At 49.4% G+C, this 19,561-nt stretch overlaps 1 long non-coding RNA gene across 1 annotated transcript in view; it reads left to right on the top strand.

Moving 5' to 3' along the window:
• Positions 1 to 909: 909 nt before the first annotated feature.
• The window catches only part of LOC111727745, a 160,723-nt gene continuing 142,071 nt past the window's right edge, over positions 910 to 19,561 (top strand). Inside the window, exon 1 of the long non-coding RNA XR_002775217.1 lies at positions 910 to 1,543. This is a non-coding gene — a long non-coding RNA (uncharacterized LOC111727745). The remainder of the gene's footprint in view (positions 1,544 to 19,561) is intronic.

Below are 19,561 nucleotides of genomic sequence, written 5' to 3'. Positions count from 1 at the left end.
AGAAGGGAGGAAATGCAAACTCTCGCAGCGCCTCCAGAAGGGACGCAGCCTCACCAGTGTTTCACCTGCCTACTGAGGCCTATTTCAGACTTCTGACCTCCAGAACTGTAAGATAATTAGTGTGTGTTGTTTTTAAATCACTAAGTTTGTGAAAATTGGTTTTGGCATTAATAGTTACTACTGATGGAAGTTGGTGAGGTCAGAGCTTTTAGCAGGTGAATAACAGATGTTCCGTGAAGGACAGTTACTGTGATCCTTGAGTGGACTGGGGTATGTCGGGTCTCAAGCCCTAGATACCGTGGATCAATGTGCTTTTCAGAGACCTTTGGGACAATAAGTACACTGCTTTGGGGGGCAGAGGTAACACCTGACAGCTGTAAGGGCACTTGTAGGTGCTCAGCAACTGCTGCATGAGTAATAAAGAAACAGGCCCCGGGCCAGGCCCCAAGACGCTCACAGTGAGTGCAGGACGAGGCCTGGAGCCATGCCAGGGTTTTGTGGTTGTCTTTAAAAAGAAACAAAACAAAGAACTACTTCCTACCAGCTGACCCTAAATCTCTGAGTTCCCTGCCCTCCCAACCCTGCAGGGGAGCACAGGCTAGGTGCCAGGCCTGGCCTCGCTGTCAGCTTCTAGGTCAGTTACTTAGTTGCTCTCCTCTCTGCCTTCACTCTGCCCTTCCCTCCCGTCCCCTGTCTGAGAGGCCCTTGGTGCCTCTGGGAGGCGGCACTCACCTGGAGGTCTGGCTGGACGCCTGCCTCTCCTGTGTGTGGGTTACCAGAGTTATGGGGAATTGTTTTTAGTGTCTTGCTCTCTAAGTTGGCGTCGAATATATGGAGGGAGGAATGACTGACTACCCCCTCTGGGTCTGTGATTGTGTTAAGACTATTTTCTTCTTCATTCCAGGCCTGATCAGAAGGCGATTAACACAATGCATCTCGTGATGGCTGTGCCTGTCAGTTACGTGGAGCTTTGCCCAGGGATTTCCTGAGCCTGCTGGATTTACAGGGATATTTGGCCATCTGAGGATTAATGCTGGTGGAAGCATGCACTGGAATTACACACACCCGGCACATTTCAGGATGCTAAAAGTAGTTTTGAGGAAGGCCCTGGCTGAGTGCCTTGTGGATTCTCTCAGCCCTCATAGCCCATGGAGGACGGAGGTCAGCAGCTGCCTGCGAGGGCTCAGCTCTCTCACCGGTTGGGTCTTTCTCTGCCGTCACCCTTTGGGACATCCTATGGAATGTGAGTCCTCTGTCTCCTGCTTGTTAAGCATCTCATGCAAGTTCTGTCCAGTGTTCTGCTGGGCTTTCAGGAAGGCTGTCCTGGCTGGTGGTTTGCTGTGATGTGGCTGGTTGTCAAAAGGAACTGGTATTTAGTGACACTCCCCCACCCCCACACATCTGGCATGGTGCTGGTGCATGGGGGGACAGATGGAAACGGATTGGTACTTCCTGGGAGCTGCCACTGTTATTGTGCTGACTTGTGTCATCGCACCTCTTCGGGAATTTCCTGGTTCGTGTGTCTGACCCCATCTACTTGACTGTAAGTGCCAGGAGGGCCTAGGGCTCTGCAATGTGGCTCTGTGTCTCTAAGACCTTGTGTGGTCCCTGGAGTGCCGTCTCTTATGCACAGAAAGGATGAATTAAGGCAGGGTGGTTAATGAATTAAGACGTTGGGGCACAGTAGGGAAGGTATGCATGGGGGGATAATTTCTTGGCTCTGGGATAATTTCTTGGCTCTGTGCTTTAACTGGGAGCCATATTACACCATATGGTTGGGGCTGTGAGGCTTGTATGCCAGCAGGTACCCATAGAGCCAGACAGGCCTGGATTTGAATCTTTAACATGCAAACACTATGAAGTGAAGAGACGCACTCCTGCGTCTTTGATGCTGAAGATCAACACGCAGACATTGGGGTGCTGAACACACAGCAAGCGCTCAGCACCTGGGGCAGCTTCTGTGGACAGGGGCATTTCTCAGCCTTTGACTGTCTGTGCAGAGCCTTGTAGGCAGTGCCGGACTTTAACCTGGGCACTGCCTTTTGGCATGGACAGTTGATTAACGGTCACAGTCCCTAGAAACTGTGGGAAGCCCGAGGGTCAAGCAGTGGCAGGTGAGGGGAAGGAGGCTCCTGCCACCTGGAGGGAGGGAGGGAGCAGCCAGTTGGCCACAGAGGCCTGGTCTGGTTCTGCAGCTGATGGAAAGAAGGACTGGCCTCTTGAGTCCAGACGTGGTGGCTTGGGAGGCTGCTACCTCCAAGGCTTCTCTGCCTCAGTGCTCCATCAGCAAGTGGCCTGGGGCCCACCTGGCATTTGGCTGCCAAGACAGTGCTTGGGGCAGGGCTTTGGGTCCGATTTCTATTAGGTTGCTGATTCTGCTCATGACTGGTGGTGCTTCCTCACACAGGCTTTCCTGACCTAATGCACAGAATGTCCCTCTGGTGTCATACACTGTTCTCATCCACAGAAGTACTATAAGTTTATATTCACCTCTGCATGTTACTTGATGTCACATCTTCTCCCCCATAGAAAGCAATCCTTTGAGTTCAAGAAATACATTTGTCTTGCCCACAGGCTGGCCACCGAGTAGGCACTTTATTCATTGCATCTTAGTTGCCCCGATCAAATGGTGACTCTTAGTGGCTTAGTGTCAGCGTCCTGGAAAAGAACAGACAAAAGGGAAGTATGCTTCAAAGCGACACTCACTGTCTTCGGGGGTCTGTGTAACAGCCCAGGATTCCCACTAGCTGGGCAATGGTGTGTTGAGAACCTTGAGGCTCTGAGGGGTCACATAACTTGTTCAAGGTCATTTATTCAGGAGAAGGTAGACTAGGAAGTAGAAAACCACTTGGCATTTTATACTGAACCAAGCTGCCTCAGCTGAAGAAGAGACTTCTTGAGGTCCACAGAAGTGAGGCTGGGCTGCCGCAGCCCCATGAAGGGCCAGGAGGGGAGTCATTTCAGGGAGGGCTGCTGCAGACCTGTCAGACCTGTAGGAGCTGTAACGCTCCTCTGGGCAGCTCAGCACTGGGGGCACTCAGGGCTGGGCCTGCAGGGGCAGCAGTTCTGCCCTGCGGCTGGAGGGGCTCCGTGGGGCAGCAGAGGCCCTGCGCTGCCCCTCACTTGCGCCTTCCCTGGTCTCTCCTACGTACTTCTTGCCAACTGTCCCCCTGGCAGGGTGGCAACCTTGCTTCACTTATCACATGCCCCACAGCTGTTTTTACTCCTTTTTATCAGCTACTCCCTAGAACAGTGGTTCTCAACCTTCCTAATGCCGCAGTGTATTTTCATTGTTACAAAGGGGTCACGACCCACAGGCTGAGAACCCCATTGTGGTGGTCCAGGTTATCTCCTCACAGGACGACCAGGGTGGGCTCTGCACCGCATGATACAGAACAGTTATGGGGAGAAATAAGACTCGCCTGACTGTTGGTGAGGAGGGAGCCCCCTTGGGCAGCAGTGTAGTAACTGTCACTGTTTATTAAGCTATGCTGTGTGCAGGGTGCATGGCGAACAATGTGTCATTCAGACCTTAGGACAGAGCTATGGGGTAGGGAGGGTTGTTACCTGTTTTGTCTTTCAAGTTACTGAGCACAGAGAAGGAAAGCAAGAATCCCTGGGGAACACAGGCAGGAAGTGAGCATAGTTTGGTCTGACTCCAAAACCACTCGGCAGTGCTGCCTGGAGCTGGAGACGCAACTGCTCCCTTGTCGGCGCTGGCGACTTTGGGTCCTCGGGCAAATCACCTCTCTTCTCTGGGCCTTAGTGTATGCATTCATAGGGAGACTCTTTAATTTTCCCTGTAAGTTGGGACGCTTAGGAGTGAAAAGGAGCCCTGGGACACTTACTCTGGGATGACAGATGTAAATCAGGTTGTATCTGTGCTCACCAGGACCAGAGGTCTCCAGATTCATGAGTCAGATATTGGGTGCTGCCGTGCTGGTCCCTCAGGTGCTCTGCTGCAGGTGCTGGTGCTACTTCCCGGGTCCCAGGCGAGGCCTTCATTTCCCCTGTGGATTTTCACTAACAGTTTGCATTTCTGGCTGTAGCACAGGAGCTTGCTGGCCTGATTTCCCCTCACTGTCAGCAGCTTAGAAGGATTTCCTATTGTCCTTGACTATTGCCAGAGCAGGCCTGATCTGTGTGCGTTTTCACTTGCTACCCCTGTGGTGATTGACAGCACATGCTCCGGTCCAGGGCCGCACCTCCTACTCACACAGACAACACAGCCAGGTTACTGGACATGGCCTGGTGCCCAGGACCTGTTTCCACCTGTTCCCACCTGTTCCCACATGGTGCCCAGACACCCTGGGGTCTGCACACCTTGCAGTGAGGGAAGGCTATCACTCCCCATTCTACAGGGCTTCTCAGTGAGCAGCCTGGGGTTGCTTGAGAGCTGGTGTTTTTGAATGTTTGGAATGTGCCTCCAATACCCTTCCAATCTGGCTGGGGATTGTGAACCCCTGAGGTTCAGTGAAAGCCAGACACTGCTACAGTGATCTCTGGAGAGGGCACAGAAACTGGTCTTTGTGCTCTAAGCTGTCAGCCCCAACACCGCTACTCCCGCACTGCCAATATTTCTCAAAGTGTGCTGATGAGGGATGCACGATGATTTTAGGGTATGGATGTGCACAATTTTTAAAAAGTTGTTTTATCTTTACTTTAATCTTTATTGGAAAAAGACCATACTTGGCACATGAGAACTGTGATTTTATAAATAGTTACTGATTAGGATGTTGATATTTAAGAAAAAGTGAACTTTATGAGAATACTAAGTTAAAGACAGATGAACCTAGCCCTTCTGAAGAGGACTAGACTTGGAGCACAGGTCCTATTTTGATTTGCAGTGCTCTGACTGTGCAACTCTGGCCATGTCACTGGAAGTGGTGGCTCTGGGTCCTGTTTGGCATCAGCTCATGGGGATCCTACCTAAATCTGGAAAATTCATGATGAAGTGACTGCATGGGCTTTGGTGTCAAGTTTGATTGCAAACAATAGGCTGACCGCAGTGGCTCACACCTATAATCTAGCACTCTGGGAGGCCGAGGCAGGTGGACCGCTGGAGCTCAGGAGCCAGAACAAGAGTAAGAACTCTGGCTGTACTAAAAATAGAAAAACACTCTGGGCACTGTGGCAGGTGCATAGTCTCTGCTACTCAGGAGGCTGAGGCAAGAGGATCACCAGAGCCTAGGAGTTCGAGGTTGCTTTGAACTATGATGCCATGGCACTCTACCCAGGGTAGAGCCCTTTTAAACAGAGTAAGACTGTTTAAAAACAAAAAGGAAGGAAGGAAGGAGAACGAAAAGAAAGAACAGAAAGCAAATAGTGAGAGCCAGGACAGCAGCACCTTACAGTCCCAAAATTCTGCTTAAATTCATCGTGCCTACTGATCTCAGGCCCGCCAACTCCATTACATTTATTGAGTGCCTAAAAGTTTCTATTCAACCCCTACATTACTGTCTGAGATTGTATTATGAAATAGTAAATGTTTACCCTATATAGTAATCGATGACTTATTCATTTTTCTCATTTATTTCTCTTGAATGAATGAAGGATAGTATTACTTACTTCATGAGTTTATTGTGAAAATTAAATAAGAGAACATATTAAAGGGCTTAATTCAGTGTCTGGTATATAATATACACTGAAAGAATATTAGCTGCTTTGAAATAAAATGTTAAAGTGGAATTAGAAAATCAAAACACACAGGCAAAAAGATATAAAAATATTAAAGAGAGTGAGTTGCTAACATTTAACATTAAATTTAGTGCTGAACTTCCCAGTTAGTACAACATGCTAAGTAGGTTACATTTCTATCTAAATGAAGGATTGGCAAACTTCTTATGTCAAGTGCTTGATAGTAAATATTTTCAGCTTTGTGGGCCACACTGCTCTGTAATGCTAGTCAGTTCTGCCTTTGTGTCTGGAAAGTGGCCATAGGCAATATGCAAATGAGTGGGTGTGGCTGTGTGCCAATAAAACTTTATTTATAACAACTGGCAATGAGCCTATAAACTGCAGTTTGTCCCTGGACTAAATGAAGGAAACCTGTTTGTCTTTGGAAGGCAGAAACTTCTCCTGGATCATTAACACTGAAAAGAAATTTGTTACAAGATGTAATACTTTTTATGAAACTTGTTAAACAGCATATGGAAACTTGTTGAACATTGGTGTTTTACAGAAAATCTAGAAGAAAGTCTTCACACAACTAGTTCTGTTGCTGTTCATTTAGCAGGCATTTATTGAGTGTTTACTATGTCGTAGGCTCTGATATTAACCACTAATAAAACCTAAAGAGATGTGCATTTTGGCAGGGGGTGCTGCCTTGGCAAGAGGTGATCTTGGTGACAATTTAGGGAGGTCAATTTAGAGTGTTTTCAGCACTGGGGACATTGTCTAGTGTCTGAATTACACAGAGGCATCAATGCTAATTTGAATGGACTTTTGGTCTGGCAACCCTGGCCTCCAGGGACAGCCAGTCTCATAGAGTGGCTGTGTCATATGAGATCCTTGCTCTTTTTGACAGTTACAATTGTTGAAAGAGTGCCATCTCTAAATCAAGTTCATTGCTGTGTGACCTTTGTTAACCTCTCTGAGCCTCACCTGAGCTCTCTATAGTTCATAATACCTCTGGATCTCTAGTGCTCTCTTCTTACCCTAGCACTGCCGGCTAGCATTTGCTCTCTAAATGTTAGTATCTCCCTATGGGGGTTGGGCAGCTGCTCTGTGCTTTCCCAGAGGGAGCCTGGCGGGTGTGGGGATTGCAGCCCCCTCCTCCCCAGTGTGTATTCAGTGTAAGAAGACTTGAGAAAACACTGGCCTGTGGAATTCCAAAGTTAATGAAGGGAGTGGATTCCATGAGGGTCTCCATTTGACCTCCCCCCCCCCAACCCCCTGTTATCCTAGAGAGAGTTTGGAGGCTAGTGAAGGTTTATAGCCCTTGCACAAAAGAACTCTCACGCTGTGGCTGGCAAGAACCATGGCTTTGGCCACTGGGATTCTGGGCTGGGGGCTGAGTTGGAGTCTCTCCCCTACAGTGCTGGTTAACCTGAGAGGGACATCTCAGGCCAGGCCAGGCAGGACATCTTGGGAGAAGAGAGACATATTTGATAAAGTTGGGAAATGGTTCTTTGGGGTCCAAAGGAGGGGCCGAGTAAGGGGCTGTGTGAAAACTTTGGAAGAAGGCTTAGTTCCCCTAGGGGGAAAAAAAAAGGGGGAAAAATATCATTGTTCTGATACTTGGGCTTGAGTGATAGTTCAGTTAGGACTAGTGGAATAGAACGGAGAGAACAGGCTTTGGTTTACTGATACAGTCTCAAGATACATTCTGTGTTCCTGGCTCAAGGAAGCTTTGGGGAAAGGCTTTGGAGACCAAGCTCGGTAGGGATTAGTGGCCTCACTGGATTAGACTCAACCCTGCAAATGAACTGAGCGTGGCCCGTAACTGTGTTCCAGTAGGCCCTTGGCAGCTCTCTCACCTCTCATCCAAGAAGTGGATAATTTCCGGTGCTGGGGGGTAAGGGAACGGAGTAGGGACTTCTCCCCACATTTTTTGCCTGACAGTTTTTAAAAATGTTTGCCTTTTGCTGCTGGTGGTTCTCCAGGGCAGTTTCTGGGGCTAGAGGTCTTTCCCTCCCTGCTGTCCCCATTTATCACTCTACCAGGGGTGAGGGTTCTGGGGAGAAGGGGTCTGCCCCACCTGATTACCAGGAAGTGCTCCGACCCTCCCCCCACCATCCTCCTTCAGCCCCATGTTGGCTTATCTGGCTCTGGCCAAAAAGCAGCTGCTTGGGTTTAGTGGGAGGTGATGACATCAATTTAAATAAACATTAGCCAGTCCCCAATCTCCCAGCTTTGTGCTCAGCACGAGTCCTCAGAAACTCCCTAGATGCATCTTTAGGGGATGTAAGGATACTCATAAAGACAAGAATTTTCTGATGGAGAAATGCTCTGGGGAGGTTGTTGGGGCATGTTAGAAAAATCTAGGACCACTAAGTCCCTGGACTTCCAGGCTGTGTGACCTTGGAAAAGATACTTGACCTCTCTGGGCCATGTTTTCCTCCCTTGGGAGGAAAGCTATTTTGAAAATGAGATGGTCTGGGATGTAAAAATCTGGCCAGTTGTCAATCCTCCCTCTTTGAACATGACACATAGTAAACTGAGTCTAACTCATCTTTTCGAGTCAGATTGCCTTGGTGACTGTCCTGTTTTCCAATGACTGAGTCAGCTCAGGCAATTTCTGGGACTTCTGTGAGGCTCCTCATCTCCCCATGGGGTAGCAGCCCTACTTGTCTGTGTCCTTCTTATGCTTGTGAGAGGATAAATGAGTCACCTCTGGGAAAGTGGCTGAGAGCTGGATGACACTGCTTTATTGGGTTGGATTTCATCCATGGGCCCATCTGGAAAGTCAGGGGAGCCCAGCACCAGTGATATCAAAGCTGGATTCTTCATGGAGGAAGCCTAGGGCTGGCAGAGGCGAGGGGTAGAGCACATTCCATTCTGTCCAGGCAGCGCTGGACTGCTGAGGGACTCCGACACCAGGCAGCCCTCGTCCCTCCATAGTGGGTGGCTCAGATGCTGGGAGCCTGCCGAGCTCTCTGGCTTCCTCCGCTTTCACTGTCTTTTCCAGAGTCTCACTGGACTCTAGAAGTGGATGTGGAGTTTGGGGGTAGTTTCTCTGCAGCATGTGAATAGTTTAGATCTGAAACACAAAATATGAAGCCACAAAGGGTCGTTTAACAAACACTGTCCCCACTCCCCCCCCCCATGAACGCATGCTAATGATGTGGTGTGTTTGCTTTGGATCATGGTCTCTGAAGAAATATGTAAACAGCAGACACCAAGTGGGAAGCCTGGGAGCCCTTTGTCCCATTCCCCATCCTTCCCTGCACAGACACTGCTCTCCTGATTTTGAGGAGCAATAGGCCATGTTCTTACACTTTATTACAAATCTATTTGGAAGCCATCTGCAGCCCTGTTTTGTATGTATTATGATTTTCTGAAGGAGGTGGCATAATGTATATAGCATCTGCACTTTTTTCTCTCAGCGTCATGCTTGGTCAGCGATGCTGTTGTGTTGGTTCATTCGTTTCCCTGCCTGGTGGATTTTTGGGTTGTTTCCAGGATTTTCCTGTGGTAAACAGTGCTGTCATGGGGACCCTGGCAGTGCGGCTCCAGGTGCACGTCTGGGTGTAGCCCTGGAGTTACATGCACAGAGTGCACACATTTGCAGCCTTCCCAGGCATTGCTGCATTGCACCCCAGTTGGAACGGGCTGTTTCCTGAGTTTCTTCCCTGTGAACCTGGGACCTCCCAGAGGGCTGGGTGGGTGGTGTGTGCTGCTGTATCCTTGTGCCAGTAGCCATGCCTGGCATTGGGTACCACCAGCTAATGACATCCCGATGGAGTGAATTCTGGAAGGGGTTAAGCACCTGGGGATGCTCCAGGGTCCGAGAGTAGAGGGTCAGCACCACGGGGGTGGTCTGCAGAAGCAGAAAGATAAAGAAAAACTGGCTGGGGTGGGGGCAGTGAAGATATTGGTGCTGAAAAGGTATCTGTGAAAGGGCCTGGCTGGACAAGAAGGTCCCAGGCGTCATTGTGGTGACCTTTTGTGGTGCTGGATGTGCAGGGGTGGAGAACTTAGGGGCCACTGAGATTGCTGCAAAAGGGATGCTGGAGGGGCCAGCATGAGTCTGGACCCCATCTTCACTCACTCAGGGTCACTCAAGTGATCCATTGAGGGAAAAGGGGTTGGAGATGGAGAGTCACCATGACTACTTTGCAAGCCTGTCTCAGCCAGGAAATGGGGTATCCAGCAAAGCAGCCTCGGTGCCTTTTAGGATAAGGGACTGAGACACCCCAATGTGGCAGCAGGGTGGTTTGTAGATGGTCAGGAGAGGAAACTGCTGGAAGTTCAATGCTGTGGAAGAGCTGAAAGAAACAAGAGAATTGGGGAGGATTAAACACAAAGTTTGAGGTTGCTTTTGTTTTTTGATACATATGATTAGAAATGAAAAATTGGGGGTTGGTAATGGAAAAAGAACTATGTATATGCTATGAAATAGCCTTTGTACTTCTTAAACATCTTCCCCTGATGATAGAATTAATACAAGGTCTCTGAAGATGATTTGAAATGCATAGAGATGTGTTTATGGTTGGAAGGGTCCCATAACCCTTCACTAAGGAGCAGCAACCTCCCTTAACCTTCGGCTTAGAAATAATGAGCGCTATGAATAGGGTAGCAGTTCACCCTGGTTTGTTTGGGACTTTCCTGGGTTTAGCAGTGAAAGTCCCACATTCTGGGACCTTTGTGGTCCTACACAGACTGGGATGTTGTTCACCCTACCCATGAATTAAAGGTTGTTGCTGGGGTTAAGCATTTTGGCAGCTTATAAGGCGTTTGCAGAGCACTGGTTCCAGCTTTTAGCTCCACTGTTGGGAGCCACTCTAGAGTTGAGGGCCTGTTTTCTATATTCGTGGAGTTTATAGCTTATCCTGGGTTTGAAACAGGGGTATTTCAGTTGTATGAGGGAGTCTCCTGGAGCCTGGGCAGTAGTCTCTCTAGTGATGAGATAGGAGGATTGCTCTAGTGGGTTGTTTAGTTTTGAAGGTTAGTACTGGGGCAGGGGGCACATGCTGAATTTGACTGCACCCCCCACCCTTACTGGACTACACTGTAGCCTCAAGCTATCCCCCTGGGTAGAGTGCCGTGGCATCATGCTCACAGCAACCTCGAACTCCTGGGCTCAAGCGAGTCTCCTGCCTCAGCCTCCCAAGTAGCTGGGACTACAGGCGCCCGCCACAATGCCTGGTCATTTTTTGGTTGCAGCCGTCATTGTTGTTTGGCGGGCCCGGGCTGGGGATTCGAACCCACCACCTTAGGTGTATGTGGCTGGCGCCTTAGCCACTTGAGCCACAGGCGTCGAGCCAGTACCCATCATTCTTAGGTGAGTGTCTCTCTCTGGCTTCACTGGACCTTCAAAGCACCTACAAGGAGCCAGTGCCTAGAAAAATAACATCGTTTTCTAGGCAGCAAATCCAGGCTGTTGGTTACAGGGAGGGCAGCTTGACCTCTTCAGGCACTGAGCATACGAGACCTGTCCAGTTGCGGGCAGTTCTGAGGCAGGCATCATGCCCCCATTTTGCCTTTGAGACACTGAGGCCGGTGACCAGGACAGGCAGCTGGGCCTGCTGACTCGCCTGTGGTATGCAGGCCCCACTGCGTCTTATGGGGGGCTCAGCACAAAACGAACAATGTGTCCTCTTGTTGAAAAATGATGAAGAAGTTGGGCCGGGCTGTGTTTCTCCCGACTGCAGAGCTCTGGCCTGTTGACGATGAGTCCTTGGGGTGCTCGTGGTGCCTGGCCTCCTTGGAAAATGCTCTCTCTGACACTTTGTTCTCACTTGCCCTTCCCTAGGGTCCCTCACGCAAGTGCTCAGATATGACTTGGTGCAGTCTGGGGTGTGGCTTCGGGGGGCATCCTTTAGCATGCCCTTTCTTTCCTGATTTGGAACATGGGCAGAGGCCACAGGCCCAGGCCTTTCACCTGCTATTTTGTGCTGAGCTTTGCTGTCTCTACTGGACATCAACTGAGGGGTGCACATCACCTGTGTGGTCTCCTGAGGCTTGTGTTCAGGAGAGACCTCACCTGGAGAGGAGCATTTCCTCCAGGATATGTATTTCTTGTCGTTTTAGAGTTTGGAGTTTGGGCCATTCTTTTTTTTTTTGTGACAGAGTCTCACTATGTCCCCCTCAGTAGAGTACTGTGGCATCACAGCTCACAGCAACCTCAAACTCTTGGGCTTACGCGATTCTCATGCCTCAGCCTCCTAAGTAGCTGGGACTACAGGCATCTCCCACAACGCCTAGCTATTTTTTGTTGTACTTGTCATTGCTTGGCAGGCCCAGGCCAGGTTTGAACCTGCCAGCTCCAGTGTATGTGGCTGGCTCCCTAGCCGCTGAGCTACAGGCACTGAGCCTGGGCCATTCTTATTTATGGCATCATTTAATACTTACAACAACCTTGTAAGGTTTCATAATCACTGGTCATATCACCATTCAACTAACATTTGTTGAGCACCTACTAAGTGCTGAGAAATGGAGGCCCTGTGAGTTCTGCGGAGCACACATTCGTTCTCTTCCTGTATTTTGCATGCCTTCCTCTCATTTATTGCTGTTGCAACCTGTGAGCTTGTTGCCATCACCCCCGTTTCACCGGTGAGGAAATCAAAGTCCAGTCAGTCTCCTATGCTGGGTTTCCTTAGCCCACAGTCTGAGGTTTTCTGTCATATGCAATATGGGTTCAGGGGACCTGGGCTGGCTCTGCCATTTGCAGATATGATCTCAGGCAAGTTACTTACCTTCTCTTGACCTCAGTTCCCAATCTGTAAAATGGGATCAGACTAATCCCTCTGTGTGGGAAGGTTGGGAGGTTTCCATGAGCTACATTTAGCACAACATCCAGAACATACCAAGTGTTCCGTAAAAGTGGTCATTATTCTGGCCACCACTTCATAAAGTGCTTCAGAGAGGGTCAGGAATTTCCAGAGGCCACACAGCCAGTTCACGGCAGCTTTCAGGAAGAGCAGGGGCAGATTCCCTCCAAATGAGAGTTTCTCTCCCCATACTGCTTTGGACCATAATGACCACCAAGAATGAGTCACATTCTTGTTCCTGTAGATTCCTTTGTCCTTGGTGATAACCTAAGGGAACCTTGAGGGCCCAAACAAGACAAGAAAAAAGTGCCTTGGAGCTGCTTATGGGTTAATTAAGCCCTTCCGGGGTTTCATTTGCTTTCTAGTTAGCACTAAAATAAATCCTCCAAATGCCTTTGAGGTTTTCGTTTGACATTGCGTTTTGAATTCAGTTAGCACTAGCATTTTGCATCTTCCTGAGGATGATAAATGTTTAGATGGCAGTGAAGTTATTAGTAAAAGGAAAAATCCAGGGACGTTCAGGCTTTGGTGCAGAGAGATCGAGCTCTTTTCATGTGATGAATGGGTGAAAAATGGCTTAAGTGACACATCTGATGTCCTCTGCTCCCAGATGTTGGGATGAGAAGGGCATAAGGGGGAGTGGACTCTGTTTTGCCACCTGGAGAAGCCAGTGGCTCCCTGAGGCATCTGTGGTCTGATGTTTTAGTCTTCTTCGTACGTGTCCTGGCTGATGTTAAGGTACTGAGCATGACGCTGAGGGTGTTGATGTGCAGGCGACAATGTCTCAGTTCTCCTGTCATTGTTACCCTTTGTTTAATGCCTACTATGTGCCAGGAATTAAATCATTCTCACCTACCCCAAGAAGTAAATGCCACATCATTTTCATTTTATAGGTGTGAAAACAGACGCTCAGAGAGCTTTATATACTCGACTAAGCTGGGTCCTGTCTGTCCTTCTGAGTACATTCCCAGACTGCCTGCTTCCTACTCCAGACACATCAAAATTCAGTGTTGTAAAGGACAGGGCTCTGGTCCCACGGGGACAGCAGGGACCTTTTGAAGGCACTCAGGCCTGCAGGAGGCAGGATCCTTGCGCCTTGTGGAAGTGACAGGAGCCTGCTATGTTTATAATTCCTGTTCTTCTGCAAGGTCTCCGGAAGTCATAAGCTGCTGGCGTCCAGCACTTGGAGGATGACAGGAAGTTATACCCCTGGCTTGCTGGGCAGACGCTGGGGCAGGCAGCGCTGGTGGAGAGATAAATGCCAGCTCTGAACAGCTCAGACTGTCTTGTCCACGGATTCCTGGATTCGTGCAGGGTATCACAAATGACCAGATTTGGGTCAGGAAGCCTGGGACAGCAGAAAGCTTATGTAAAATCCTTACACTTTGCCACGGAGTCTTCACCACTTTGGGCCCACCCTGTTTTCTAAGCTATCACCCTAGTGATCATGGATTTTGGATTTTCCAAGCCAATGTTTCCAGGAGGCTAGAAGGAAGGGGTGGCTGCGGGATGGGGATGGGGGAAGGACTGCGACTGCAGGAAGGGAAATTGCAGCAGAAACGGCACATTCCACACCCGGCTTCTTCCTTGTTGATCAGCAAATGAGGGGGGCGGATTCACACAGCTTGAGTGGCCTCCCTTGCCTGGAGTTGGGTTCCTGTGCTTTGCAGAGACTGAGGAGGAAATTCCATTTCAGCTGTTCCGTGGCTGTGCATCACTCATGGTACTGTCTATCTTAACTTTATGGCTGTCTCATCTTTTTGGAATTTGCCTTTTTTTCCTTTCTGTCTCTCTTTTTTTCCCCCTTTGTGGTTGATCAAGGCGACATGTGGTACAACTCCATGAAACACAACCAAATCTCCGTCATCCATACACAGTCATTTTAGGGCTTTGTGTCTGTAAAACTGTGTGGGCTCTAAGGAAAGTGGATCCTTGTCACTGCACATTTGCACGTGTTTGTCCTTGTCCTGTTGGGTTCAGTTCTTAATCCTTGGTGGGACATCTGGTTAACGAGTCCCCATTGTATGGGATCTTGAGCCTGGATCTGTCAGAACTGCTGGTGTCCTGGCTCACTTTGTGTCCCCTGGAGAAACTCCTCAGAGCGAAGGTGGGAGAGCCTCTGTGGTGTGTGGACTATGGCAGCCACAGGGCCCCTGCCACGGAGGTAAAAGGGGATGTCACGCTCTGCTGGGAAGTTTTCTGGAGACTGTCTCCTCTCTCAGGACTCATCCAATCGTGGCTTTGAACCCAGCTGCTGTTTCTGCAAAGCCTCTTGCGACTCCCTCGTTGATGGCTGCTCTATCCTCTCGGTCTGTAGGCACCTGACCTTTTCACTTGCCTCCTGCCTTGGTGGGGCTCATCTCTCCCACAACCCAGGAGCACTTCTGGTGGAAGGGCCAGGTTTGGGTCCACTGTATATTTCAAAGCCCTTAATAAGGTTCAGTTTTTATTTGTAGATGAATGAAGAACTCTCCAGAGACCAGGTTGAGATTTTCAAAAATTAAAGGGAAATGGGTCATGCAGGTCACTTCCCCCTTATTTACTGATCAGACCTTCAGTGAGTCTGAGCCTGCTGTCTTCTCAGGGTGGGTTACTGTAAAGACAGGGCTCCCTTCCTCAAATCACGGGAAACAGGAAAACAACATGGAGGAGAGAAAGCCTGGCTTTGTGACTTACAACATGCAGTCCTAGACATGTGACTTCTGAGCCTCAGTTTCCCCAACTGAGGAATGGGTGTGATAATAGTGCTAGTGATAATTAGGGCATTGTTTCCAGGACTGACTGAGATGGTGCCTGCAGCAGGTTTAGTATGTGGTCAGAGATCTTTGGAGGGGGTGACCCACGGGCAGCTGTTTTTCATTTAAAATCTAAATGTGTGGAGTGGACCTTTAAGAAATGTTTTGGTCCCACTAGTGCAGGGAGAGCAATGCTTTTGGGAGCAAGTCCAGTGGTGTGGTGGTGCAGGGCAAGGTGTGGGGATCCCAGAATAGGGGGGCCTGCTTGTTGGTCAGGGGTGGCCAGTGGCCTAGGAGCTCTGGGATGACAGGGAACCAGGGTCTCCCTCTGACAGCCAGTGACCAGCCAACTAGAATAGAGGGGGTCTGGAGAAAATGTTTGGCCAAAAGATTTGGGAACTAGACAGAAATAGAGCACTTGGTACCCTTTTTTCGTAGTGTTGATTGTTAGTCAGATCTGCCGGTGCCACGGTTGTCACTGCAGCTGAGACTCTGTGTACACGTGTAGCACCAGAGTGGAAGGTACATCGTAATGCTGGGTGGATGCTGTGTCTACGGGTTTGGCCCGAGATGCTGGGAGTTGGGTGCAGGGGAGGGTCTCTGCACCTCCTGTCAGGTCAGCTTCACTGCCCTGGGGTTGGAAGAGGAGTAAGTAAGCAGGGCCCATGGAGAATTAGAATCTCTGCTGGCAGTGCAGAGGGGTGACAGGGCTGGCAGGAGCGGGTGATGGAAGTGGGGCATGAAGTATGCACGAGAACATTTTTACAGGGGTGTCCAACCTGCGGCCCACAGACTGGGTGGAATGCTGACTTTGTGAGGATATTTTTGCTTCTCTGTGATGTTAAATATCATAAAAAGTATGCGTGTATGCATGGATCTTTTTCTTTTTTTTTTTTAATGAGACAGAGCCTCAAGCTGTTACCCTGGGTAGAGTGCTGTGGCATTACAGCTCACAGCAACCTCCAATTTCTGGGCTCAATTCTCCTGCCTCTGCCTCCCAAGTAGTTAGGACTATAGGTGCCTGCCACAACACCCGGCATTTTTTTTTTTTTTTTGGTTGCAGCCATCATTGTTGTTTGGCCGGCCTGGGCTGGATTTGAACCCGCCAGCTCAGGTGTATGTGGCTGGTGCCTTAGCTGCTTGAGCCACAGGTGCAGAGCCTCTTTTTAGTTTTTTTTTTTTAAAGCTAATCAGCTTTGCTTAGTGTTTGTGAACTTCCAGTATGGCCTGAATTAACTCTCATTCTTCCAGTGTGCAGTAGAAGAGAAAAAAGATTGGACATCCTCATTAGAAACTTCTGTTCCTTAACAATTTTATTAGCTTTGGAAGTTAGCTCTGTTGCCTTGGCCTCTGTGAGCGTTGGTGTCCTCATCTGCAAGCTGGAGATGAGAACTTTGATTTTGTGTGGGACACTGTGAAATCCTAACTTGAAACCATCACAGGCGTAGGAAGCCGACAGAGTGTTCATTTTCTCTCTTCTTTTCTTAATGGTCTTTCCCTGATAACACTCTTAACTGACAACTCATGAAGTCTGGACCAGTCAGATCAGTTAAATTAAATGACTTCTTAATGATGATAATTAGACTAGTAACTAATAATCACAGCAGACGTTTATCTAGCATTTAGTAAGTCCTGGGCAATTTGAATTAGGCCTCATCTATTATATAATTTAATTCCCAAAATAATCTGGGGGGGGGGTTGGTGCTATAATTAGCCACAATTCACAAATGAGAGAAATAGAGGATCAGAGAAGCTAAGTATGGTGTCTTCGGTCACACAGCTAGAAGAAGCTGTGCTGGTATTTCAACTACAGCAGTCTGGCTCCAGCTTGTGCTATTAACCATGATAGCTGTCAGCCAGGGGTGTGTGTGTGTGTGTGTGTGTGTGACAGCGATTAATTGATTGATTGATTGAGTGGGATAAAGCAATAGCAATTATTGTATGTAAGGCCTATTCCTGTGCTCCAGTATTGGTGTGTCAGGCTTACTTATGGAAGCTCTGGGAAGGGTGGGGAGGTGGGCTTTTTCTCCAATTGTTAATCCCAGAGTTTGTGTGCAGGGCCTGGGGCAGGCCTGCCCCATGGACTCTCATCTTCTCCTCCGGCTCTGAATCATCAGCAGAGGGGACCACACAGTCCAAACTCCCTGTCATTTGCAGCCTGTGCTCAGAGGCCCAGCTCCTCTGGATAATCTCACCCTCCTTTGTTCTGGTCTGTGTTGGGACTTGCTGCAACTGGGGACGCTGCAGTGGTGAGTGCTCCCAAGTGCAGCTGCTCTGACCCTACATCACAGCCCTGGTGGCCCCCAGTTCCCAGCTGCTCACCTGGCTGGCCCGGCACACCTGGCTCCCCAGGGCCTAGCCCTAGTCTGTAAAATACTGAGACTGATAACTGTGGCCACTGTGAAACTCAGAGCTGGAGGATCATGCTGCCAGCCACCAGGTCCCTCATGAGGCTCTTCATGTCTCATCCTCTCTACAACCCCTGTGCATTCCCTGTTTCACAGATGAGGAAACTGAAGCCCAGGGAGGGCCAGGAACTTGTCCAAAGGCATAGCCCTAGTACTTGGGCTCAACACCAGCTGTGTCTGATGGCTGCTTCCCTCTCTGCCACACAGCGCTTGGCTGCCTGAGGTGTCATTTAGGAAAGCGGAGAATCCAAGGTGCGGGCTGCCTCCTGCCTCCTGCCTCCCTTTGGCCTCAGACTCCTCTTATCTTGGGCAAGGGCTTTACATTCTGTAAACAGTTTTAACTGAACCTCACCGCAGGTTTATGGGTGGTGCTTGTTTAATGCTGGATAAAGAGTAGGTGTGGTTCAGGGGAAGTTAGTGGGTGGGCGGGAGGTGAACCGGCTTTGATGGAGACCTGGATTTGAGTGTTGGAGTCAGGTGAGGCTTGGGACCTGTCTCTTCACTTCTCTGAGCAAAGCATCAGCTTCCCCAGATCCCACCTAATTTAAAATCCAATGATCCTGCAGTTTGAACATCCTTACAGCCAGCTCACTATATAGAAATCTATACTGAACACATGGAAAGTTCAGGAAGAGGAATTGCTTCACTTTCAGTGAAATAATAATAGCTAGCCAAAAATTTTGAGCACTTCCCAAGCATCTTCTAGGTGGTTTTTGTATGTTAACTCATGTAATGCACACCACAACTTTACAAGAGAGCTACTATTATCACTACTTCCATTTTACAGATGAAGAAACTGAGGCTCAGAGGAGTTAAGTAATCTGCCAAAGTTCCTGCAGGAAGTAAATGGCAAGGGGGTGGTTGAACCGGGGGAGAGGGTGCAGAGCTCATGCCGGTGAGCTGTCACCTGGCACTGTGGGAAGGGCAGCTAGCTTTGTGTGAGCAGACTTACCCCTGTTAGCCTGCACCATGCTAGTGGAGAGGATGGATTATCCTCCTTGAGTTAGAGGGAGAGAGAAAGGTTCTGCATGGTTAGGAAATTTGCCAGAAATTGTAAATAATGGCATTAGCATTGAACCCATGTCTGCTGACCTCAGATATCGGGTTGCTTTTACGTCCTCTCCTCCCTTCCATGATAACTTCTAACTTTGAAGTTGAGCTCTCATCTCCTTGTCCAACAGCCTTTCTGTTGCTGTGGTCCCTGCACCTTCTGCTGTTTGCAGGGAGTGCTTTCCCCAGCGTCCTTCCCATGGGTCCTGAATTCCACAAGGGTAGGCTCAGCATCCTGTTCATGCCTGCTCCCTAGCACATGGCCTGCAAGCCAGGATTCCTGCTACACCCAGCCTGATCCACTGTGGCAGGCCCAGTGTGTACCCTCCAGTTTTTGGAAGCCAAGGTGTATTGAGATGAAGGCTCTCTGTGCTGAAGGGAGTATTTCCACGGGGGATGGGCGGGTCCAGTCTGCCAAGTTTTGGGAGGTTCTGCCAGGTAGAGCTCTCCAGTCTGCAAGCCTAACCCTCTCCCCCGCTGTGCACATTTCCTCCTCTCTATCTGCTGGGGAAGTGGGAAACAGCTGGTCACTGATTTCCTGAAATCACCTACTCCAGCACTCCCCAGGTCTCAGTGGGATTAAGTCCTGAGGATCTTGCTCTTCCTTTTGACCTTGTCTAGCTTCCCTTGAAGGTCCCTTTTGTAAACTCATTTTTAATCCTGTTCTTTGTTCTCCCCTGGATGTCTTCAGGGCTTCTGCAGCCACTCTGAGCAGAGGGTTTGGGGCTGCAACTGGGGTGCTGCAGACAGAATGATCTCTGTCTACTCTGGGCCTGTTTGCAGCATCCTCACATCAGCCCGGCCTCCTCACATGGGCCCGGCCTCCTCACATGGGCCCGGCCTCCTCACATCGGCCCGGCCTCCTCACATGAGCCTGGCATCCTCACATCAGCCCAGCATCCTCACATCAGCCCGGCCTCCTCACATGGGCCCG

This window comes from Otolemur garnettii, unplaced genomic scaffold, assembly GCF_000181295.1.
Source record: "Otolemur garnettii isolate 467f Iridium unplaced genomic scaffold, OtoGar3 scaffold00004, whole genome shotgun sequence".
In the NCBI taxonomy this organism is placed as follows: Eukaryota; Metazoa; Chordata; class Mammalia; order Primates; family Galagidae; genus Otolemur; species Otolemur garnettii.
The sequence above is the reverse complement of the archived record's forward strand: the minus strand, read 5'-3'. Positions and strand labels throughout refer to the sequence as shown.